The sequence below is a fragment of the Protopterus annectens genome, chromosome 2.part0 (assembly GCF_019279795.1).
Source record: "Protopterus annectens isolate FY-2018-M chromosome 2.part0, PAN1.0, whole genome shotgun sequence".
Taxonomy (NCBI): Eukaryota; Metazoa; Chordata; order Ceratodontiformes; family Protopteridae; genus Protopterus; species Protopterus annectens.
The window spans coordinates 252,117,712-252,142,711 of record NC_056728.1 but is presented as its reverse complement, the minus strand read 5'-3'; the positions used below and the strand labels follow the sequence as shown (position 1 = coordinate 252,142,711).

Sequence of the window (25,000 nt, the reverse complement as noted above, 5' to 3'; positions counted from 1 at the left end):
GCTTTAAAAATTCCCTATAGAGTCATCTGTCAGAAATATTGGATGAGCAAATGGTTTTAACTAAGGAAATGATTCTTTTGTGCTGGGCCACAAGGTCTACATTGCCTAGACAGAGTAAGGCCTTGTTAAGTTTAATTCTGTTGCCCGCCAAAAAAGCAGTTACTAAAAAATGGAAATCAAAGTCTAAACCAACTTGTATTATAAGTGTTGAATATTATAATAGAGATAAAATAAATTGATTTGAAAGGAAGGAGTGAGTTGCATTGAAATAAGTGGTAAGTGTGGGAACAATACATGCTGAATAATGTTCAGGAGGAGATGGGTTGAAGTTTAATTGAAAGCAGGAATTGAGCATATTATGTAATGTTGGAGTGATAGCTGTAAAGAAAGAAAAGATATATTGTGTATAATCTATGTATGTAAATGAAAAAAAATGTTAACGTAGCTTGTTTTCTCTTCTGTTAATGCATAATCTGATTTTGTCAGTCTTCACATAATCCTTGACTGTGGGCTCGGAACAGTCTCTGCCGTTATTCCAGCTTGTGCCTTCCAAAACTCTCGAGCCAAGCTCTACCCACAGTGATCCCACCAAATTACATCAGATCTCGTTTGCCGCTTCGTAGTGCCACACGCGTTCTCTCTGATCTCTTGAGTGTTAGCTTATTCTTCAAACTGTAAGCCAGTTTTTTTCTATATTCTAGCTTTAACTCTTCCTATATATACTACCTGCTCCTCTATTAGATGGTCTTTAGTGTGTGTGTGAGTGAGTGAGGTTTCTTTCCTGTTTTCCATTAGGTAGTCTCAACTCAAGTACCATCGTTGTTGATTTCTCCCATTTACCTTCTAGTAACTCTACATATCATTGCTGGTATTCCCCTTCCCTTTCTTTCTTTTCCTTTCTTTTTTATTTACTTAAAAAAAAAAAGAGCTCTAGCCACTTTCTTTCTTGTCCAACAGATGCATGTGTGTGTGTCTGTGTGTACAGTGGACTTGGTTTTTTCGTTATGGCCGATAAACCCTCTAAAAGCACCTCTGGCTTCAAAAGGTGCCAAAAATGTGAAAGGACAATACCTAACTTGGATGGACACACTGTGTGTGTGTTGCCTCGGTGTGGTCCAGCTACAAGAAGACTGTGCGATCTGTCACTGGTTTAGTTCCAGAACCCTGATGAATTGCAAAACCAAATTTAAAAGATTTTCTTAAGTCAGATTTCATAGAGGCCCTATCTGGTCCGAAAACAGAAGCCAGTTCATCGTCTTCTTCTAAACTGAAGTCACTCGATTCCAACATGCTCCACGCAACAGCCTTCTAAAATGCTCAAATCCCCCATGGTGGGTCCTTGACACTGGTGGGCCAAGATATTAAGCCATCGATGCCATCTGCCCTAACCTCTTCAGCATCATTGCCCTCAGTACCAGTATTGGTGCAGACAACACATCCTTCTGTACCAACCGACCACTCAAAACCGAAGGATACTTGGACAATAATTTTACCTCACACAACTTACTCCACATCAGTGTATCCCTTTGTGAACCATGTTCCCAGTCCTGTTTTGAGCCACCAAGATCTCCATCGGCCTCCTCTATTCAGTCCCCAAGAGTTTGTCTAAATTTAATATTATGAGACTGGTTGACCAGCTCCTTACGGTGAGGGGATTACCTCCTTCCACAGTTCCTAGCCCTGTTAGCTCTGGAACCTTGCCTTCTTCCACACGTCTTCCTATTCCTCCCGTCAGAACTCCTTTTCCGGCACCGATAGTTACCCTGAGTTCTTCTGGTTTGTCAGAACCAGAGACCTCCTGGGGAAGGGGCTTCGTTGCTGGTTCCAAGTGCAGGTGTCAACTCTGATATCTTCGGAGCCTTTCATGCCCCTCAGTGCTTTAGAATATGTAAGCTCGACCCTGGCTTCTTCTTCAGAGGCAGCCTCAGTGTGGGATGGGAACCACAGATGTTCATCGTGTTACCCTGCTGCAGTCATCACACTTTGGTTATCCTGTCGTCAGGCGGTCCCGCAGTCGGCCTGAATTCCAAAGTCTTGGTCCGGCGTCTGTTGCTGTCGCTTCTTCCCTGATGTCAGTGCGCCAGGGGTACATAAGAGGTATCCAACGCTATTTTCGTCAGTCTTTCTTGCTGCGCGGTGCCTGAAGCAGAAGCAGTTCGCAAGTGCCAGTCGTCCGACACCTGAGATTTTCGAATCGAATTTCAGTCCAAAGTCTTCAAAGCTAAGTACCCCGTTGGGGAACCTTTTCTTGCCTCAGTCCGATGTCAGAAAAAGTTAACAATTGCATTTCTTGTGGGAAGCAAATACCTCATAAGGACTTTCATTCTTATTGTATACCTTGCCTAGGCCCAGACCACAACGTCACTGGTTGTCGGTTTTGTGCTAGGTTCAATAAGCTAACTATAAAGCGAAGCTTTGATTTCGCATGACACTACTTCGGTAGGAAATTTAATTACACTATGCCATCGGAGCAGCCGACTACCGGCATGCATAAAAAACGCAAAGATAGACAGGCAGCCTAGATCCAAGCCAGACTCCGAGGCCTCGGCTGGGCTGGTCGCCGGTTCTCCGGTTTTCAGTGAGGCGTCTACACAGCCCCTGACGACCGCAGAATTGGAACCCCAGGCCGCTTCGGATTTTCAAGCAGAGAGTTCTAGGCTGACGCAGCCATTTTCTTTAGGCCCTACCGACAACATTGCAGAAGGAGAAGCCGGTGCTACGGAAACACCTTCGGTTACAGAAGGTGTCTTCAGACCGACTACTCTCACCATAAAATCTTGTGCTAAGCTTAAGACTCCTCTAAAACTAAAAAAGACTGCACAGCAGTCTCCAGTTCAAGGCCCCATGCCTAAGAAACAGATGCTTAAAATGGGTGAGGATTTGATTTCTTTAATCAGGGGTTCCCAACCCCCCCCCCCCAGACAAAAGGCATAGACAAGAGGAGGATTATGCCTCCTCTGATTAAGTGTCTATGTCCTCAGGCTCCTCTGAGGAACAGGATTACTCCTTTCCCCCTTATGAAGATTCTAATGCTGAAGATTCCATTCCCTCAGCTTCTCCCCCTGAAGATTATTCCTTTGGGGAAACCTTACATACCATGAGGGATCATTTCCACTGGGAAGGTCAGGACTACTCCGACTCAAAGAAAAGGCTCCGAGAGTTTCTTTTACTCCCCCAGCACAGACCACTTGCTATCCCTCCAGTTTTAGACATTGTGGATGCTGTTTACTTAGAATCTAGTCTAAATCCAGATTCTCTGCCTCCTGCTCCAGCCAAACCAGATAGATATTATAGAGTGCCTGACTCTCACAAATTCCTTTACAAAAGCCCTGTTGTTGACCCAGAGACTATCTCCCAGGGTCCCAAAGGGGCTAAGGCTTCTATGGCTAAAAATCCTGTACCCTCTGAAAGGGACTCCAGAACACTAGACCTGTGGGGGAAGAAGGTTTACACCTCAGCTACTCTAGCTATGAGAGTACTAAATTGTTAATTTCACATGCTGAAATACCAGCAATTCCTAATGTCTCAAATAAAACTGAGCACGCACCCTCAACAGTCTGAATTCAAAGAAATGCAGGATCTGTTGCATGCAGCTGAACAGGTGGGCAAACATACTTTACAATGTGGATTTGATTCCTTGGAAGCTTCCTGTAGAGCAGCTGTTACTGGGTCTGTTATACGTAGGCATGCTTGGTTAAAGGAACAAACTCTGTCTGATCATGTTAAAGCAAAGTTACTAGATGCACCCTTACAGCAGGATGTCTTATTTGGGGTTAAAGCAGAAGAGGTTTTAAAGAAAATGGAGGATAAGGCAAAATCTATGCAGACGGTCAAAGATTTTCTACAGGTACAACCCCCACGCTTCAGCAGAAATTGGCCAGCAAAAAATTGGTCCTTTCCAGCTTCTGACAGACCACAGAGGGGTAAATACAGACGCCCAAGGGGCAGAGGACAAGTACAAATCCCTTACAAACCTCGACAATGGGGCACTGCAACACAGAAGGGAGGAGAAGACAGGTCCCAAACTACTAGAAGACAAACACAATGACTTCAACCTCAAGCTGCCAAGCAAAAATCTCTTGGCAGCTCCCTTGGGAGGAAAATTAGCATTTTTATAGACAACTGGTGCATCGTCACAAAGGACAAATGGGTCCTAGACATTATCTCACAAGGATACAGATTCCATTTCCACACCTTGCCAAGGATAAAAGGAATGCCAAACTTGCCACAAAATCAATGGGCAGAGGCACAAAAACAAATTACAGCTCTCCTGGACATGAGACCCATTCAACTGGTACCTACACAGGAACAAGGCCAAGAATTTTACTCAAGGCTCTTTCTAGTCCCCAGAAAGGACAATGCTTGGAGACCCATTCTGGACCTTTCAATTCTACAACACCTTCTTGCAAGTACTCAAATTCAAGATGCCAACACTACAGCAGCTTCTTCCCAATGTTGGACAAGAAAGCTTGGCTAGTACCGTTGGACCTCAAGGAGGCATACCTGCATGTCCCTATCAGACAAAATTGCAGAAGATACCTCCGTTTCATTGCAGGTTCAACCCATTACCAATTCTCTGCACTGCCCTTTGGCTTATCTACTGCACCCAGGGTCTTCACAAAATGCCTGGCACCAGTAATTGCATACTGCAGACAAAGAGGAATTCAAATATACCCATACCTGGACGACTGCCTCATCCAAGCAGAAAGCAAGGACATTCTCTTACAACATCTGACTTTTGTAAAACACCTTCTAAGTTGCCTAGGGTACACATTAAACGAAAAGAAATCAAAACTAGTACCCTCACAAAATATGACATTCCTGGGTGCCAGCTTGAATAGAACGGCCCAGATGGCTTATCTGACTCCAGACAAACCACTACAACTAACTCAATACTTCAAAATAATGGCAATAAAGACTCAACTCCCTGCAAGAAAAATTTTGCAGGCCTTGGGCTTCATGGCATCTTGTATACTACTAGTACCATTTGCAAAACTGCATATGAGGAAATTACAACGGTACCTAAAAAGCGTATGGACTCAACACAGCCACAGCTTGGAAACAATGATACCTCTCATTCCCTGCCTTCAACAGGAGTTTCTATGGTGGTGACAGGCATGTCACCTCAACAAGGGTCAGCCTTTCACCTTACCCCCAGCCAGGCAAACTATGACAACAGATGCATCGGACTATGCCTGGGGGGCACACATGGCAGGACAAGGCATATGGACTGCAGATAAAAAAAATCTGCACATCAATCAAAAAGAAATGCTAGCTGTACAGAATGCTCTGACAGCCTTCAGGGACCTCATACATCCAGGATAGCTTATAAAAAGGACAGACAACACCACAGTAATGTGGTACATAAACAAGGGGGTACACACTCCTACCCTCTATGCAGGCAAGCACTGACCTTGTGGAACACAGCACTGGCTTACCAAGTTCAGTTACAGGCTCAGTTCCTGCCAGGAAAAAAGAACACATTGGCAGATGACCTAAGCAGAAACATCATGGATCCCCACGAGTGGAAACTGGATCCACAAGTATTTGCAATGATAACTCAAAAATGGGGGCGCCCAGACATAGACCTGTTTGCCAACCCCCAGAACCATCAGCTTTCAAAATTTTGCACAAGGACATTTCACCATCAAGCTTGGAAAGTGGACGCACTCTCATTCAGTTGGAAAATGCTGACAGTATATGCCTTTCCTCCATTGCCCCTTCTCACAAAGGTGCTGCTGAAAGTCAGGATGGAGAGACCTCGAATGATACTCATTGCCCCGGACTGGCCACGCCAGCACTGGTACCCACTACTAAGGAACATGGCCCAGGGCCCACCATGGATTCTACCACAAATTCCTCATCTACTTACACATCAAGGCAGTCAGATTCTACACAGCCAGCTCAAAACCTTAAATTTGGCTGCATGGCACATCACCTAAGCAACCAGCCAGCCCCTCTTTCACAAGCTGTTATGGCTGTCATTCTGGAGGGCAGGAGGCCCAGCACCAGGAAAGCCTACTCAGACAAATGGAAAAGATTTTGCGCCTGGAACCAAGCTAAAGGCCAAAATACCCTTCAGCCGGACATGCCTCAGATTCTACAATATTTAACTGAGATGTTACATAAAGGACTTTTTTTCATCTATTAAAAGCCACACCTCAGCTATTTCAGCTCACTACAACACGGATTCTCCCTTATTTTCACATCCTCTTCTAAGGCAGTATCTCAGAGGGGCAAAAAACATTAAGCCAACCAGGAGAGCGCAAACACCAACTTGGGACCTAAATTTTGTTCTGGAAAAACTTAAGCTGCCACCTTTTGAGCCAGCTTTCTCAGCTGACTTAAAGTTTATATCATGGAAGACTGCCCTGCTGCTAGCAATTACTTCAGCCAGAAGAGTCTCAGAGCTACAGGCACTCATGACAGTAGAGCCTTTCCTCATTTTTCATCAAGACAGAGTCTCTCTACGAACTAACCCCTCCTTTATGCCAAAGGTGGTATCCAGTGTGGCTCTAAATCAAACCATCCACTTACCCACCTTCTTTCCAAATCCACAGAACAAAGGAGAAATACTCCTGCATTCCTTGGACATTCACAGGCAACTACGTTACTACTTGGATAAAACTAAGGCTTTCAGAAAATCTGACCAACTTTTTGTATCCTATGCTACAGCATCACAAGGAAAGGCTGTCTCAAAACGGAACATTTCCAAATGGATAGGACATTGCATATGTTTCTGCTACACCCATCATGGAAAACCAGTTCCTGCTAGCATAAGGCCCCATTCCACCAGTGCAGCAGCTACATCTACAGCCAACCAAGGATATTCTGGAAGCTGCAACTTGGAGTTCAGTACACACCTTCACCAAACACTATCACTTATCACTTTACTCTTAAGACTAGAGCTGGCTTCGCCACTGCAGTTTTGCAGGGCCTTCTAGCCTCCTCTAACCCTATTTGACTCCACCTCCCATCCTTAGCTTTGGGATTCTACCCAAGTGTGATGACTGCAGCAGGCTAACACGATGAACATAGTACAATTTTGTACCTACCATAAATGTAGATGTTCGAGTGTATACCCTGCTGCAGTCCAGGTTACCCTCCCTCCATCCCCTCTGACCTCACTAAAACCTTTCAATACCTTAAAACTTGATACAAGTTTTGTGGTGTATTTGCTTATAGCTGGAGGGATGTTGTGTTTGTGCTAAGCTTTTATTATTGGTACTATCTACTGACCATCTTTTGGGGGGGCAAGAAAAACTGAAGAAAATGGCGTTGGATGCCTCTTGTATACCCCTGGCGCACTGACGTCAGGGAAGAAGCGACAGCAACTGACTCCGGACCAAGACTTTGGAATTCAGGCTGACTGCGGGACCGCCTGACGACAGGATAACCCAAGTGTGATGACTGCAGCAGGGTATACACTCGAACATCTACATTTATGGTAGGTACAAAACTGTACTTTCCGAAGGAGTCTATTTTGGTTCTCTGCTCCCAACGTTCTACAGGGGGACATGGCTTCCAGTCTGTGGAGAGGGCCTTATCCATTCTGGGAAAACAGTCTATGCCTTCCTTGTCGCACCAAACATCTTTTCCATCCCCTCAACCAGAGCTTTCTCCAGTCTCTACCCTGGGACAGAGAACACATAAGTCTCTGGATCAAACCACTTTGGTTGTGTCATCTTCGGATACCTCTCCAGAGCACCACGTGAAAGAAGTACCTTCAAAGAAAAAGTGCAAGAAGAAGCACTTGGACTTCCCTGAAGAGTCCTTCTCAGAGGATACTGATTTCGATGAAGGGGAAGGTTCCTCTAAGTCACCCCCTGAAGATGTTTCCTTCGGGGACATCCTGGAAATCCTTAAACAGAGGGGTGGCTGGACTACCCTCCAGCCTTCCTCAGAGGAATCAGTATACCTAGAGGCTTTTCGTGTTCAGCCATCTACCTCTTGGATCTCTCCATCCGCTGATTAAAGAGGTTTCAGATACTCTTTCAGGAGCAGTAGCTGAAGGAGTTTGAGACAAAGTTGCTTTCAGCTTGCCACTCTAGAATCTATTTCCAATTCGTCCACGAGGCTAATTGCTCATGCTGCCAAAAGGACGACAGAGCAGCAGGTTCAAACATAGCCATAAGGGGACATACCTGGATGTTCTTATGTGATTTTGCAGAGCCATTTAAGCCTTTTTTTGTCATTGCTTCATTTGATGGATCATCCCTCTTTGACCCCAAAGTTAGAGGCTCTGTTGCATGCCTTTCCTCCGATTCACTTATATCAGTTTATAAAGAAACAGTCCAAAGAACAGAATAATTCTCTCTGCTCCATTCTGGCCTCAACAGATCTGGTTTCCCTTCCTGTGGTCTCATCTCCTTTGGGGACATCCTATAAATCTTTAAACACAGGGGTGGCTGGACTACCCTTCAGCCATCCTCAGAGGAATCTGTATACCTAGAGGCTTTTTGTGCCAAGCCCTCTACCTCTTGGATCTCTTTACCCGCTGACTATCTTGTTAAGTTGATCGCTCAGCTGACTTGGAAGTTACCTGACTCTATTGAGCCAATCCCAAAGAGACTTGACTGTATTCTCTGTTCCCTTACAGATCAGCAATACTGGGCCAAAGGTATTCCTGTGGACACCATGGAGGTTGTGACAGCCACCAAGAAGGAACTTGCTGATGAAAGTCCTACTATCCATCCTCCTAATAAGGAGTCTAGGACAATGGATCAATTTGGGAAGTGTGTGTACACTTCATCAAACTTCGCTCTCAGGTCCTTGAATTATATGACACATTTTACCAGGCTTCAAAGAGATCTGATTACAGAGCTTTCAGGTACTCTTTCAGGGGGCATCCTGGAAATCCTTAAGCAGAGGGGTGGCTGGACTACCCTCCAGCCTTCCTTAGAGGAATCTGTATACCTAGAGGCTTTTCGTGTACAGCCGTCTACCTCTTGGATTTCTCCACCTGCTAATTAAAGAGCTTTCAGATACCCTTTCAGATGCAGCAGCTGAAGGAGTTCGAGACAAAGTTGCTTCTTAGCTGGTCACCCTAGAATCTATCTGTATTTCATCCACGAGGCTAATTGCTCATGCTGCTGAAGGGATGACAAGAGCAACAGGTTCAGGCGTAGCCATTAGGAGACATGCCTGGATGGGCTTATGTGATTTTGCAGAGCCATTTACGTCTTCCTTTTGTCAATGCTCCATCTGACAGATCATCCCTGTTTGGCCCCAAAGTTAGAGACTATATTGCACATCTTTCCTCCGATTCTACTAATGTGTCAGTTTCTAAAGAAAGCCAACAGGTTGAAAAACAGACTAAATCTCATTGCTACATTCTAGCCTCGACAGGTCTGGTTTCCCTTCCTCCGCTTTGGAAACCCTGGATATTGGACCCAGCTATAGACCTATTGTCCCACCCAGAGGGACTGGTTCATCCGAATCTACAACATATCAAGCTGACTGCGTGGCTTCTCCTGTTCCCATGATTGCCAGGCATCACTCCTCACCTCCCCAGTCAACGCATCATTCTGGCCCACCACAAACCTTCAACTAGAAAATTGTACCATAACAAATTGCTAAAGTTCACTAAGGGGTCACTAGACTGTAATCTTAATCCATATTCAGCACCTGTAAATAAAGTTTGACGTCTTAGCCTTACTCTGAGACAGGCTCATCAGCCTGTATGGTTTGAGTGCATCTTGCCATGATATCTATTTTCCATATTGGTTTCACACTTGTGTCACACAAACTTTGTAAAACATTTTTGAAAGGAACCTTAATGCTCAGACCTCCATATAAAGAATCCTATGCAGCATGGGATTTTAATCTGGTACTTCAGTCTCTTATTTATCCCTCTTTTGAACCTTCAGCAAGTTAAAATTCTTGTCCTGGAAACCTTATTTTTAATTATCACTTTTGCCAAGAGAATATCGGAAGTACAAGCCTTGTCCTGCAAACCCCCCTCCTTAATTTTTCATAAGGACAGGGTCTTCCTCCAGACAAATCCCTCCTTCCTACCAAAGGTTGTTTGAGTCAAATATCAGTCAGGCTTTACATCTCCATCTTTTTTCCCAATTTTTCCAGTAAAGGAGAATACTGTCTACATTTACTAGATGTACACAGACAATTACGTTTCTACCTTCACAGGACAAAGGATATTAGAAAGTCTGACCAGCTATTTATTGCCTTTTCTTCAGTCTCTTTCGGCAGTCCACTATCTAAAGTTACCCTGGTGAAATGACTTGAGGACTATATCACCTTTGTTTATGACATAAGGGGATTTCCACCTGTAAAAACACATTGAACGAGAGCTGTAGCAGCATCTGCAGTTTTTCATGCCGGAGCTTCTTTAGATGATATTTGTGCAGCAGCAACATGGGCATCTCCTCATACTTTTATTACGCATTACAAACTGGACCATATCTCTAGGGGATGTGCATCATTCGACTCGATGGTGCTCAGCAATATTCTTCCATGAGACTTCCCAAGATTCAGGTAGGTAGAGACTCTGTCCCACAGTCAAGGATTATGTGGATTGACAACATCAGATAAAGAAGTTAATGTCTTATGATAACATTCCATCTGTGTTGTCGATCTTCACTAGTCCTTGACATTCCCTCCCTCCCTCCCTGTCCCCGGTCTTCAGAACTCATAGTGGAGCGAATATTCCCAAAGAGCAACTTCATAATGGGGACACAGATATGATCTCTTAGCTATTATTTCTTGGCAGTCACTATAGTTTGCAAACTTGATCTGAGGTAATTTGGTGAGGAGTATTGTGGGTAGAGCTTAGCTCGAGAGTTTTGGAAGGCGTGAGCTGGAATAACAGTCGAGTTTGTTCCGAGGTTTGGAATCGAGACCACAATCAAGAATTAGTGAAGATCAACAACACAGATGGAACATTATGCTAAGACACAACTTCTTTTTTTGTTTATATCTTAAGTAAACAGTATGGATACTTTAAGGTGTCAACCAAAATAATAGCATTTGTGCTTCAGTTGCTATATTTTTTATATATATATATAATCAGAGTAAGTAGAGTGTGTATGCATTTTGTATTCTGGCCAGTCTGTAGAAACAGAATTTAACAGCATATTCCAGTTTGCTCAGATTGTGTAATGGTTGGTAGGAGAATGTACAAGCAACACAATCATTCTGCCTTGGATTTATTTACCAGAATCTGTAGCATTCAAATATGAATTGAATCCTGGATGTAATCACTTGTCGCACATAGTGAAGCTTTGAGATTTTCCCAAGCAGCTGCAGTTAAATTACTAAACAGGATGAAGAAGAGTTGTAGGCCATTAGTAGGATCTGAGGTGTCTAACCAAGAGGATACACAGCAAATGCATTTCTGGTAAAAATGAACTGCTTTCATGAATGAATGCAAAACCTGATTGTTTTATCAGACACACATTCCCTCTTTCCACGCATGCAGAGGTTGTTCTAAGTATCAGCAGTTGTAAGCTTCTTGCTTTGTGTGGGTAGGGGGTAAATTCCCCTCCTCAGTGACACTTCAAAGTTCAGAACGAATCTCACAGTTCTAGAAGCTACAAGTCACAAAACTAGATTTTGGCCAATTGATGTACTTGCCTGAAAGTTTCTGAGGTTTGTGAGAACCACACTGCAAAACTTACTCTGCCTGGAAATGTATGACTCATACAGCCCTGTTCTGAAACTTTTTTCTTTCATGTTATAGACCGCTGTAACCATGACATTTTCATGTGTTCCTTATTTTAAATATATAGTCCAAAGTTAGTTTATTTATTTATTGTTTGTGTATTTATTGATATTTGATTTGTGGAAAATGTACATTCAGAGCCTGAATGATTAAAGTAACACATTTCAGAGCCTGAATGAGTAAAGTAACACATACATAGTTGACATTCAGATACCTAAGGTGGGCAGGTTAGCAGTTATTCTTGATGGAATTTTTAGCTTAATATTAAAAGCATTGGTTTCCATTTTATGATTAACTATAGTCAGCAGCCATATCTGTATACATGTGAAGGAATGAGAGAGGCCCAGCTCATCTGTGTGTGACATTTTTATTCATCACCTCATCAGTCCGTTTGATGTACTCCTTCTGTTACATGTCCATGGCCCTCTGATAAGCACTGAACTGGAAAAAAATGCGCCAATGCTTAAGTGAGACCATTTACTCAGCTTTGCATCAGCATAGCAACATAACTGTGTTCTCATCAGTTAGGAGTCTTGTTTTCTTTGTTTGCAGGAGAGATGGAAGGATTTTGCTCGTGCATGTGCTGAGTGCAAAAGAAGTTGGCAAGCTGACCCAGTGAGAGAAAATTTAGGATCATAAAAAGCAACCTACTTAAGACTGATCATGAAAAGTATAAAATGCACTATCCATGCACTATCTCACCCAGAATAAACTACTGGCCAACTCTCAGCATGGCTTTAGGCCAAACCAAAGCACCACCTCAGCCCTCCTATCCTTCTCTAACTCCATTAACCTCAACCAAAACATTAACAAACTTACCTCAGATCTCTTCCTAGATCTCTGTAATGCCTTTGATAAGGTCAACCACCAACTACTTATCCATACCCTGAAGAAACTGTCACTAAGTAACTGTAATCTACTAACTTGGAGCTTTTTCCCCGGGCCTCCGCTGAAAATGGACATGTATCCAGTCAGACCATCCCGATAAACAAATGTAAAATTATGTTGTTGTTTGTCTTTTTGGCTTTTCTTGGTTAGGGGTCACCACAGCGGAACTCCGGTCCGCTAATGATTGGCAGTAGATTTTTTTTATGGTGCCGAGTTGCCAGCCCGACTCCCAACCTTCAGCGAAGGCATGCCCATTCATGCATGTCATTTGGAGGCCACTCGACCGCGGGGAGGACATGCAGACTCCACACAAAAGGCACTCCAGCCGAGAATCGAACAGGAGAACCTCTTGCTGTGAGGCAACAATGCTACCGCTGTACCACCGCGGCTTAAACAAATGTAAAATAAATAAATAAAATAAATAAATGCAAATAAGATAAGATGACTGACATAGTGCTATCATTCTTTGGATTAAGGAGGGACTTTCAGGATTGTGGGAAGAAAAGTATTCTGTTGCATTTGGGCAGTAGCATACTCTTAATACCACCTGTGCTTCACCCCAGCATAGTGCACCGTCCTCCAGCATGTCTCTTAATACTACCTGTGCTTCACCCCTGCACAGTGCACTATCTTCCAGTGCCTCCCTCAATACCAGTTGTGCTTCACCCCAGCACAGTGCACTGTCCTCCGGTGCGTCTCTTAATACCAGCTGTGCTTCACCCCTGCACAGTGCACTGTCCTCCAGCATGCCTCTTAATACCAGCTATGCTTCACCCCTGCACAGTGCACTGTCCTCCAGTGCATCTCTTAATACCAGCTGTGCTTCACCCTGCTCAGTGCACTATCCTCCAGTGCATCTCTTAATACCAGCTGTGCTTCACCGCAGCATGGTGCACGGTCTTCCAGCAAGTCTCTTAATACCAGCTGCACTTCATTCCTTACCAAGTTTTCCTTCTCTTACAAATCCCATGCAGTACATCTATGTCTAACAGAAGGCCCATCTTAATTCTGCCACTGTCCTAACAGTTCAGACCTTTGGTTCAGTGTCATTGTTCATAGCTACGTGTCGCTACCCTTACCAGTTACCTGGTTGTTTCAGGCAGACAGATTAACAGAGTAAACAAGCAAATAGCAAGCAGTGCGGAAGTAAATCATTTGTCAGAGCAGTAAGACTCCATTATGGTCCATGAAAGTATTTGAAGAGCACACTCTACAGTGTCTTAAGTCCTTTGTTCCCACAGCAAAACTTTATCTGCTATTTGTGTATCAATGGTGCATATTCAGCAGTCACACTTGCCTTCTTTGATCTGTTTTTTTTTCTTTTTTTTTTGTTTTGGGGGGGGGGGGGGGTGTCCGTCTTTTTCTTCCTATTGCCTGTCAAGTGTCAACCATCAGTCCTTCAGTGTCCCAGATGGCCCATTTGTTTCCTCTTATGTGGAAAATAGTCGTAAGAGGCCAGCATCCTAGCAGCTGTCAGGGCTCTTTCTCTGCTATCCATTGACCTTTCATGGCAGCCTGAATGAACTGAAGTCTCGTAATGTGGGTCCTTTCTCTTCATAGCCACACATGTCCACTTTGTGTCTTTTACAGCATCTGCTCCCTGGTTAGTGGATGTTGCTTTATGATGCATGTGATAGGTCACCTGGCCTGTGTCCATTTTCAGCCTTGTAATAGACTGAGCTGTTGTACATTCTTTCAAAGAGTGGTGACAAAGCATTGTTTTCTCATTCCATCCTCTCATCTAGTACCCAGGTCAGTAATCTGTCCAGGCTCATCTAATTTTCAGTCAGGGCTTTATTCCTGTTTAGAGAGTGTATGATCTGTAGATCATATCCTTATTGTAGACCAAACCGTCAGGCTTTGAACCTCATAACACCCCTGAGTGGTTGTTAATTACACATTAGCAGACCCCCTGTCATGCATTATTGCTTGTGAATCACACAGACATATTCCTCCTTGGTTCTGTTTATTTTTCTTTTTCTTTTATAGTCTAGTGGTAGTATCTGTATGACTGGTAAAATTTGGCTAGGGCGTTGGAAAATCTCTCATGCTTCCTATCTAAATGGGTATTGGCAAGCTCCATTTGTGGGCTTGGGTGCTGCTATGACACAAGCTGCTGCAGAAGATGTTGTTTATTTAGATGGATGAACATATTTATAGGTTCATAGGTTCATACTAGGCTATCTGCCCTAGGGCATTTATAAGCCTAGCCAGAGTGTGTTTGGCTTTAATCACCCATTTTAAAATTAATTTTGCTATGCCCTTTTTCGAGGTTAGTATACTGTGCCTCTGTCTAACAGTGACACAGAAGTGATACCCGGGGTAAACCTACAATCCCCCATCCACTCATCAAGATTCTTCTTGAAGAGAGTCAATGAGGGACTCTGCCTAACCTGGACTGGGATTTTATTCCAGAGTGAAGGGAGCTTCTGGGTTATGAATCTGTCCCTCCATCATGTCCTATTTATTTCAGTGCTGAGGTTCGAGTCTCTCGAGCGCGTAGCTCGATGGGATTTGGATTTTCTGAGGTGCAGCATGTCCATTGATTCCGGGTTGGACATGGCTTTATACGTCAGGCACAGATCGCCTCTGAGCAGGCGGTATGCCACTGAGTAGAGCTGGAGTTTCTTTAACCGGGCAGCATATGGCATCTGTTTGAGCCCTTTGATCCTCTTGGTGAGGTACTTTTGGGGTCTTTCCAGTTGCTGCAGGTGTCTGGTAAGGTACATCCCAAAAGGGGCATTGTACTCAATTATGGGTCTGATGAGGGATGAGTAAAGAGGCACGATGACCTCCCCTTATCTAGATGTGAATCCCTTCATGATTAGGTGGGCTATATAAAATGTTTTTCTAACCACTTTGGCCACGTGGTTGTCAAATGAGAGATTGCTATCAACTTGGGTCCCCAGGTCCCTAATTACTTCTTCCATACTTAATGGATTACCACCTATGTGGTAATTTGTGGGCACTTTGTTTTTGCCAAAGTGGATGACTATACACTTTTTGGCGTTTAGCTTGAGGCCATGGCTGTGGCACCAGTTTTTTGTTTCTATGAGGCCCTTTTGGAGGATGCTTGTGTCGGCTGGAGAGTCGATAATAGCGCCCAGTTTGCAGTCATCTGCGAACTTGGTCAGCCACAGTCCTTCCGTGTTTGCCTGTACCTCCGAGAAATATATACCGAACAGGAGAGGTCCCAGGACTGAGCCTCGTGGAATGCCACTTGTAACTGGCTTGGAGTCTGACATGGCTCCAACAATTCTAACCATGTGGGTTCTGTCCTTGAGCCAGTTTGCAACCCATCTAGTGACATAGGGGTTTATATTTAAGCTGGTGAGCTTATCTATAATGCCCAAGTGGGGTATTGTATCGAAGGCTTTTGCGAGGTCCAGGTAGGCTGTGTGGACCACCTTCCCCTCATCAATGGCCTTGGTGACTGTTTCAAAGAAATCGACCAGGTTTAAGAGGCAGGATCTGCCCTTAACAAAGCCGAACTGGGTAGGATCCAGTGTCTGTAGGTCTCCAGTATCTTTTTTTTATGAGGTCCATGATGATCCTTTCCATAGCTTTGCAGACCAAGCTAGTCAGGCTTGTAGGGCGATAGTTTCCAGGATCCGTTGAGGCAACACCTTTGTGGAGAGGGACCACTGTTGCTGTACGCCACTCTTTGGGTACATATCCTGTGGTAAGGCTGAGATTGAACAGTAGTTTTATGTTTGGGTTTAGCTCTTCTTGGAGTTCATGTAGGACACAGCCCGGGACACCGTCTGGTCCCATTGATGCTGTGTTTTTTGCTTTGGAGAGGGCGGCTCTTACCTGAGCATCTGCGATGTCAGGGGCAGCACTCTGCTGGGATAGATATTTGCCCTTTTGGTGGGGAGGGGGGGGGAGTTTGCGCTGAACCTGTCAGCTAGGATGTTGGCAATGTCTGTGGGTTTGGTGTATTTTTTGTCATTTTGGACTAATTCTGAGCAAATCTGGGAATTCTCACCCAAGTTCCTAACATAACTAAAGAAAGCCTTGTGATTATCCTTAGTGTCCTGTCCAATTTTTCTCTAGAAGCTGGCCTTAGACGATTTTATAAGTGCCCGTGGTTTTTTGCTAACACTGATCAGAGATACCTTCCCTTTTTGGGATTTTGCTCTATCATGCAGTAGCTTCCTCCTTCTATTGTATAGTTTGTTTATGGCTGGGGTCCACCAGACAGGACGTCTGCCTTTGGAAGATTGGTTCTTGGTTTTATTTGGGATTGCATGATCCATGCATTCCTGAAGGTGTTCATAGAATGTGTTTATAAAGGATTCTGCGGTCTGGGCCGTATTTTCCACAGGCCCAGGGGCTTTGAAGGATTCCACCTCGGTTTTGAGGAGTGTGAAATTTGCTTTAGAGAAGTTTTTCACTGTGGTTTTCTGGGCAGGGGGTGGGGTCGGGATTTGAATATCCAGTGAGATTAGTTTATGGTCTGATCTTACCAGTGAGGGATACACTTCTGGTCTGGAGCATAGAGTCCCCATGTTGGTGATGATCAGGTCCAGTATGTTTTCCCCTCTTGTGGGAGTGGTAACAAGTTGTTCCATAGCATTTGAGTTTATAAATTCTAAGAACCTTTGAGCTAGAGTAATGCTCCCAGTCTATGTTTGGGTAGTTGAAGTCGCCCAATATAATGGTGTTTCATGAGACCTTCATATTTTCCAGTGTTCTCAGGAAGGCCGAGTGGGGTTCCTGGGTTTGGGAGGGTGGTCTGTAGCAGGCTATAAACTGGAAGGCAGTTTTACCCACTGTTAGTTGCACATGGATAGTCTCTGATGCTTCGTGCTGTGCCACCAACCTGGAGGTGTGGGTATCTTTGACGAATATTGATACTCCCCCTCCTTTTCTGGTTTGGTCCAAGTTTTGGGGCCGAAAAGCATGGTATGAGGAATAACCTGGTAGTGCTGGGGTGCTCTTGGTAGCCTTGAACCAGGTTTGTTACTGCACAGATATCGATGTTCTCCATGCTAAGGAGAGTTTCGAGTGCATGCATCTTGAGGTTTAGACTTCTGGCATTGAGTAGCATTACTCTTAGTTTCTTATCCCTTGTGATACCTATGGAGGTGGGTTTGTCTTTTGAGCCTTGCCTAAAAAAGGCACTATGGGGGTAGCAAGAGCCTTTGCCAATATCCGAAAGCCCAGGGGTGACAGGTGCAAGCCGTCCCTAGCGAAGCATCGTGGCTTGTCGAGCATGTCATCCCAGGCTGACAGGCATTGGATCCCCTTTGAATGACACCAATACTTAAGCCAGTTGTTGAAATTGATCATCTTGTCTTCATATGGTGACATCATTCTTGGTGAGGGTAAGATGCTACTCAAGGTCAGGGTCATACCGGCCTGAGCCACATGCTCAGAGAGCTCCTCTATGTCTCTTTTCATGTAGTCCAGGGAGGTACGTCTCAGGTCATTCACACCAGCATGGACAATGATTGAGTCATATTTGTACTTGCCTTGGAGTGACCTGAGTGCTTGTGTTATGTGGCGGATCCTAGCGCCCCGACAGGCAGCTCACCGTGACCTTCTCCTTGTTCAGCCTGGTGAGTGGGACGTCAGTGTGTCTGACGATAGAGTCACCTATTACAAGTGTATCAGGTGTGTTGTTTAGCCTTAAGGGATGTGACTGTTCAGCACACTGGCTTCGTGAGCTATGTGTTGCACGTGTTTTGTTTTGGGGTAGCGGTTGCTTGGGTGTCTGCTTTGGAGGTCTCTGCTGCTTAGGCAGATTTTTATTTAGAGCCTCCCGAGTATGTTTTTGTGTGTTTATGTGTTTGGTTTGCTGTCGTGGTAGGTCTATGTGAGACTGGAATTGTAGTGAGTGTGGTTTCCTTCTCCTCCTGACAGGTTTCGCCAGTACTGAGTTGAGAGAGCTTAGCCTCCAGTTTGGCTATATGGTTGCATCTCTCACATGTGTTGGAATTTGTTGGGAGGAGGCGAGGGTTGTCTGTGTACATGAGGCAGTTGTAACATTGCCTCAAGATTCCCAGATTCACCAGCTGGACCGGAGAGGAGATTGACAACTGACCTTTGGGCATGCTAGAATAGTATTGGGAATTCCTTTATAATTGAAAAAAAAAGGGCCAATGAGGAACAAGGTACTCAAGGGGAGTTTGTGAGGGTGTAGTGCTTTTAATTTTTTAGTGCTGACTTATATAATATCTTTAGTGAGCAAGTGCCAGGTAACTTAAATGCAATGTGTTACAGGTAACTTAAATGCAAAAATGACAAACAGTAACTTTCTTTCAAGTGAAACAAGGAAATAAGTACAGTAAACAATGCAGATGTCACTAGGGATCCACAGAAGCGCTGAAAAGCCGCGTTTTAGGTGGAATTAGCGTTTCAGGGAAATAACAAGCATGCAAACAAAGCTAGATTCAGCAGGCCTGGATCTAGTCTATGCTACAGCAAACAAGGTGTACCAATTCCAGTAAGAAACAGTTCAAATATGCAGGCACTATAAGCCTTTAACCAGAAATTCCCAGCTCAGAAGGGCAGAGTCCAGCCTCTCCTCCCACAAGAGTGCAGACCATGAACCTTCTTAATGTAAAATAACTGGCCTGAACCCCAAGTGCTTAAACCAGAACTAATACACTTTTAGAATAACAGACACTGAGCCCTCAATCAGCTGTTCCCAACTTGGAAGGATGTAAGCTACCTGTCCTGCCACCACAGTGCAGGCCACAAACCTTCCTAATGTAAAACAACTGGTCTGAGCCCAAGTGCTTAATCCAAAAGACTTAGAATGATAGCTACACTTTAATCAATTTACTACCAAGCAGTAATAAATACAATTGAGTACTTTAAAGAATGCCTGGATTAGTGCTCAAGTTATACAAACAAAGCTAGATTCAACAGGCCTGGATCTAGTCTATGCTACAGCAAACAAGGTGTACCATTTTAGTAAGAAACAGTTCAAATATGCAGGCACTATAAGCCTCTAACCAGAAATTCCCATCTCAGAAGGGCAGAGTGAAATCGCTTTGCTGACTTATAGGAAGTTGTGACCAAAGTCCCAATCTAGCTGCTCACAGATGAGTTGGTGGAGGATTTGGATCAAATACACAGACAGGATGTTGAGAAACTACAGTGGGGACTTAAACAATGTTCACATTGCACTAACTTTAATACAGTGGTGAGTGGCACACTGGTTGTAGTTGTTTGGCTGGAAGTTGGTGATGGATTGTACTTGGGAAGGTAGAATAATTTGCTGGAAGATGGATAATAAATTACCAAAGATGGCAGCATGCTGTAGTTTGAAAAGGGATATTTTTCTCTGCTGAGATGTTACCTGACTGTGGTTAGATCAGAGATGCAGTTCAGTGTGAGGTACCAGACGGAGAGATTATCCCTTATTATTCTCAACTGTTGGAACACATTAGCCATGTCTGTGGGTTTTAATATCAGTAGACAACTGGGGTACTGGAATTGGGGGGGGGGGGGGGGGGGGCAGTTGACAGACTGAAGTATTCAAGCATCATCAGGTTACCTATACTATTTAGAGAGATTTTCCTGCTCAGGTGTGTTACATATAACTTGTGTTTTAGCAGCCGATTCCTTTCTCCAGCAAGCAAACTTAACAAATGTATCCATATCTGCAGTGCAAAATCACAATCCCCCTAAAGCTGTTTTACTGCCTGGTCTGCAATGTAATATCCTTATGGGTGAAGTAATGTTTTCTTTGTTTTGCATTATCATCACTATGAAAGTGGAGACTTGTACAAGACCATAAACTTCCAGCAACAAAGACTTGGGCTTTGTTATCCTAAAACTGTCATTAGTGCGTTGGTGTAAATGTGTAGAGACCATATAGGAAACCTCACCATGGCATGGGTGCTCTAGTCAGCTATGAGAGGGAAGATTTGTGTCTTGGTAGGAACAATGTAATTAGCAAGGTGTTAATCATCTTCACCTTCCTGGCTGCCTAGATGATGGTCATCCTTGTCTGCTCCCTCGTCCATACTGCTGATAGCCAGAAAAGTGGAATGGATGTGCTCATGACCGGTAGTAAAGGCACAGAGGCAAAAAAAGCATACAAAAAATGAACTATTTAAAAAATGCCAGATATTCTATAAAGTCATGCATCATGGCTGCGAGCAGCAACATTTAAAAGTTTACAGTTTTGTAGTGAAAGTTTGTGAAACTAAGTGGGAACCATTAAAATTAATACAATCCAAGTACTAATGTGTGAGTATCAGAAATCAGTCAGAGATACCGGCAGAGTACCATGTTTTTGTTTCCATTTCTGAGTAACAGATGGATCATTTAAATTAGTGTATAAGGGAGGTTTTTACTGTAGTCTTTGGAAATTCCGTAGGCCATGTTTGGAAAACAAATACGCATGTCATCTTCAGGTTTGTTGAACAACAAATCACAGGCATCAGCACTGTGAGTTCGGCCACATTATGCTTAATCAGTATGACTACCACAATACGTCTGTCCAGAAAGTATGCCATAAGCCAAGTGAGATTATCTTAGTCAACAAAAAGAAGTCTGTCAACATTTGTGGAGCCTAATTTCTGTCTTTCAAATGTCCTGGAAATTTTTGTATGAAAAAAATGAAGGTTTCTTGCAAAGTTCAAAGCCTCTCCTAAACAAAAGATTTCAGCTCAAATTTTATATCCTTCTGAAGATGCAAGTTAACGGCTCATATATATATATATATATATATATATATATATATGGGTCCCCTACTATTTACCGAAACGCCGATTCGCCGACACGCGGAAGAGGAACGCGAAAGGACCGACAACGCAGTTGACCGACACGCTGGAATCCCGACAGCCGGAAGACCGACAAGGGGAATGTGTAAGCGACCTGGTAAGTATGCAGTGAGGGATTTAGGAGTAGGAGCGGACAGGTAAGTGTGCAATAGTGAGGGATGTAGGGTTAGGGTGTGTGATAGGTGAGTGCGGTAGTGTCGGAGCTTGGGGTTAGTGGGTAAGTGAGTTAGGTTAGGGTGCAGGTAGGAGAGTGTGCAGTGTCGAGCTTGGGGTTAGGGTGGGTAAGTGAGTTAGGGTTAGGTGCAGGTAGGGAGAGTGTGGTAGTGTCGGAGCTTGGGGTTAGGGGTGGGTAAGGAGTTAGGGTTAGTGCAGGTAGGGAGAGTGTGTAGTGTCGGAGCTTGGGGTTAGGGGTGGGTAAGTGAGTTAGGGTTAGGGTGCAGGTAGGGAGTGTGTGCGGTAGTGTCGGACCTTAGGGTTAGGGTTTGGGTTAGGGCTAGTGGATATGTCCTGTAGTGTACTGTGTTGTTTACGTGTAGTGTGTCGGTGTTATGGTGTTCGGTGTTTTGCGTTGTCGGTACTTTTTGTTGTCGGTCGTTTGGTGTCGGTGATTTATGTGTCGGCGTTTGGCTTCAAATAGTAGGGGACCCATATATATATATATATATATATATATATATATATATATATATACACATATATACACACACACACACATATATACACACACACACACACACACACACACACACACACACACACACATATACAGCACAGAATGTTTGACATATTTAGCTCTGATATTTTGAATCATGACACTTTGTTGTAGTTTGTGAGAATATTGGAGGAACAGCATCAGTACCACAGGTAATGCAAAGACCTTCAAGTCAATGAAAGATGCATCACTAACCATTGATACTTGCTCCCTAAAATGTCAGCGGTAGACGTGGATGTCGTACAGCACTGAAACCGTTTTATAATTTGTATCTGAAGTGATATGTAAAATTCTTACAGCCACATTTGCCATTTATCTGCATCACTCTGAACCATTAGTGAAACATGGAAGTTTAGATAAGTTTCATATTTAAAATATGCCAGAAACAAACATCCAGAAAGGAACTGCTGCAAGCCATTTGAAAGCTTAAGGTTGTTTGAGCACCACTGTTTTTGATGCCATATGTCCAGCTAGCTTCTAAGAGTTTTAGGATGCAAAAAAATGAAACTGTATAGAAAAAAAAATTGCAGTATATTATACTTGTAACTCTGCATCTGTGTTGTCTTTCACCCTTCCTCAACTGATGGGTTTCTGATCTGACCTCTGCCACTTGATCAACATTAGGCTCTGTAGCTAAAGCTCCTCCCCTTATCCATGATCCCGCATATACTCCTGAAATACCACAGATCTAGTTTGCACTTTCTTTAGTTAATCCCAATGGAAAATGGGAAAACTATCAGTAGTAATCTTTGAGTTAAAGATGACAAAGTGGGAAGGTGGAGAACTGTAAGAATCAGAGGAGAACTCTGGAGCAAACAGAGCAGAAACTAATCAGGCATATCCCTCAGGTCAAAACCATGATCTAGACAAAAAAGGGAAGGGGGAATGGTGGGTGAAAAGTTGGGGATGAATGAAAACAGGCAACAGAGATGTAGAGTTATAGCGAGTACATAACTATAATATCTGTTTCACAACTGATGGGACAGATTCCCCAGCTAGAGTAACCTTGGGTGGTCCTCATGGAAGGGTATTCCAGAGTACCATGGAGCCAAAATTTGCCCTATTTCTTGATAATGTATCCAGTTTGTAATGAGCTATAAAGGTATGAGTACTGGACTATGTAGCAGCTACACAGATGTCATCTGTAGATGCTTTACACCAAAAAGCGGATGATGTGGCCATAGACCTGGTGGAATGTGTTTTATGATGTTTTTGGTAATGACTGCCTTTGTTCCTGTAAATAAATGTAATGCAATCAATGAACAGTCTGGCTAGACTCACTTGTGTCACTGCTGTACCTAATTTGGCTTTGGAAAAGGATACCTAACAGTTCTGATTTCCTCAGTTCTATGTATGTAAAGTCTGAGCTGTCTGTGAACATCCAATAAATGAAACGTATTCTCCCGTATTGGAAAACTTAGAAAAGAATACTGGTAGATTAATTGACTGGTTGAGGTTAGTTCCTGACTCTTCCTTTCTACCTAAAGTATTTATCTAAAGTGATGCTCTGTCCTTGTGAAAAATCAGGTAAGGTGGCTGAGAAAAAAAGGGCTTGGAGTTCAGCTACCCATCTAGCTGAGGTAATGGCAACTAGAAAAACAGTTTTCCAGGACAAAATTTTCAACTCTGTCCTTGCTGATGGCTCAAAGTGAGACCGAGTAAGGGCATGAATAATTAGCATAAGGTCCCATGGAGAGGTAGGGTCCTTAATTGGGGGCCAAAGTAGCAAGACACCCTTAAGGAAAGCTTTACACAATTTTAAGGAAGCTAGAGATGAATAATCCATGCCTAGGAGAAAATTTGAGATAACAGCCAGTTGTACCTTGGCAGTGGAATAATTAACTCCATCCTTGAAAATGGAGGCTAGGAAATGAAGAATATCTGGAATCAGTGCAGAAAAGGAATCTAAATGTCTCTGATGGGCCCAAATCGGAAATCATTTCCTTTTACATTTGCAGATTTTCCTTGTGGAGGCTTTTTGGAATGATATTAGAATGTGGTTAATAGGAGAAGAAAGCTGGAACTTCTAGCCATCACTGGAAGTGGAGAAACCATGTGGTCAGTTTGAGAGATGGTATGTCCTGGTGGGGCAACCCAGGCAGGTGAGACAAAAGGTCTTGAATAGGATCCAGCACACTGGAAGCATGAGCTATGTGAAGCCATAGGAAGGGGAACCACACTTGATGAGACCAGAATAGGGCAATGAGGATAACCTTCCTCTTCCAGTGAAACACTTTAGGGTGACAGGAGTGGGGAGGAAAGGCATATAATAAACTGCAGGGCCAGTCATGAACTAGAGATGCTCCTAGTGACTCCCCCGCTGTCCACTGTTTAGCATGCCAAGAGGACCAGGTCTATGGAGGCTGTCATAGAACCCAGTAGTCCTAGAATTAATTTGATGTTCATCGTGTTACACTGCTGCAGTCATCACACTTGGGTTATCTTGTCGTCCGGCTGTCCCGCAGTTGGCCTGAATTCCAAAGTCTTGGTCCGGCGTCAGTTGCTGTCGCTTCTTCCCTGACGTCAGTGCGCCAGGGGGTATATATGATGCATCCGATGCCATTTTCTTCAGTCTTTCTTGCCGCGCGGTGCCCGAAGCAGAAGCAGTTCGCAAGTGCCGGTCGAATTTCAGATCCGAAGTCTTCAGTAAAGCTAAGTACCCCGTTGGGGAAACTTTTCTTGCATCAGACCAATGTCAGAAAAAGTTAACAGTTGTATTTCTTGTGGGAAGCAAATACCTCATAAGGATTTTCATTCTTACTGTACACCTTGCCTTGGCCCAGACTACAACATCACTGGTTGTTGCTTTTGTGCTAGGTTCAATAAGCGTACTATAAAAAGACGCTTTGATTTCGCACGACACTACTTCGGAGTAACCGACTACCGGTGTGCACAAAAAACGCAAGGATAAGGACAGGCAGCCTGGACCCAAGCCAGACTCCGAGGCCTCGGCTGGGTCGGTCTCCGGTTCACCGG

General features: G+C 43.9%; 1 protein-coding gene across 1 annotated transcript in view; it reads left to right on the top strand.

The window, feature by feature from the left end:
- LOC122792731 (cingulin-like) overlaps positions 1-25,000 on the top strand; it is a 1,533,502-nt gene that overhangs the window by 893,606 nt on the left and 614,896 nt on the right. The window lies entirely within an intron of this gene.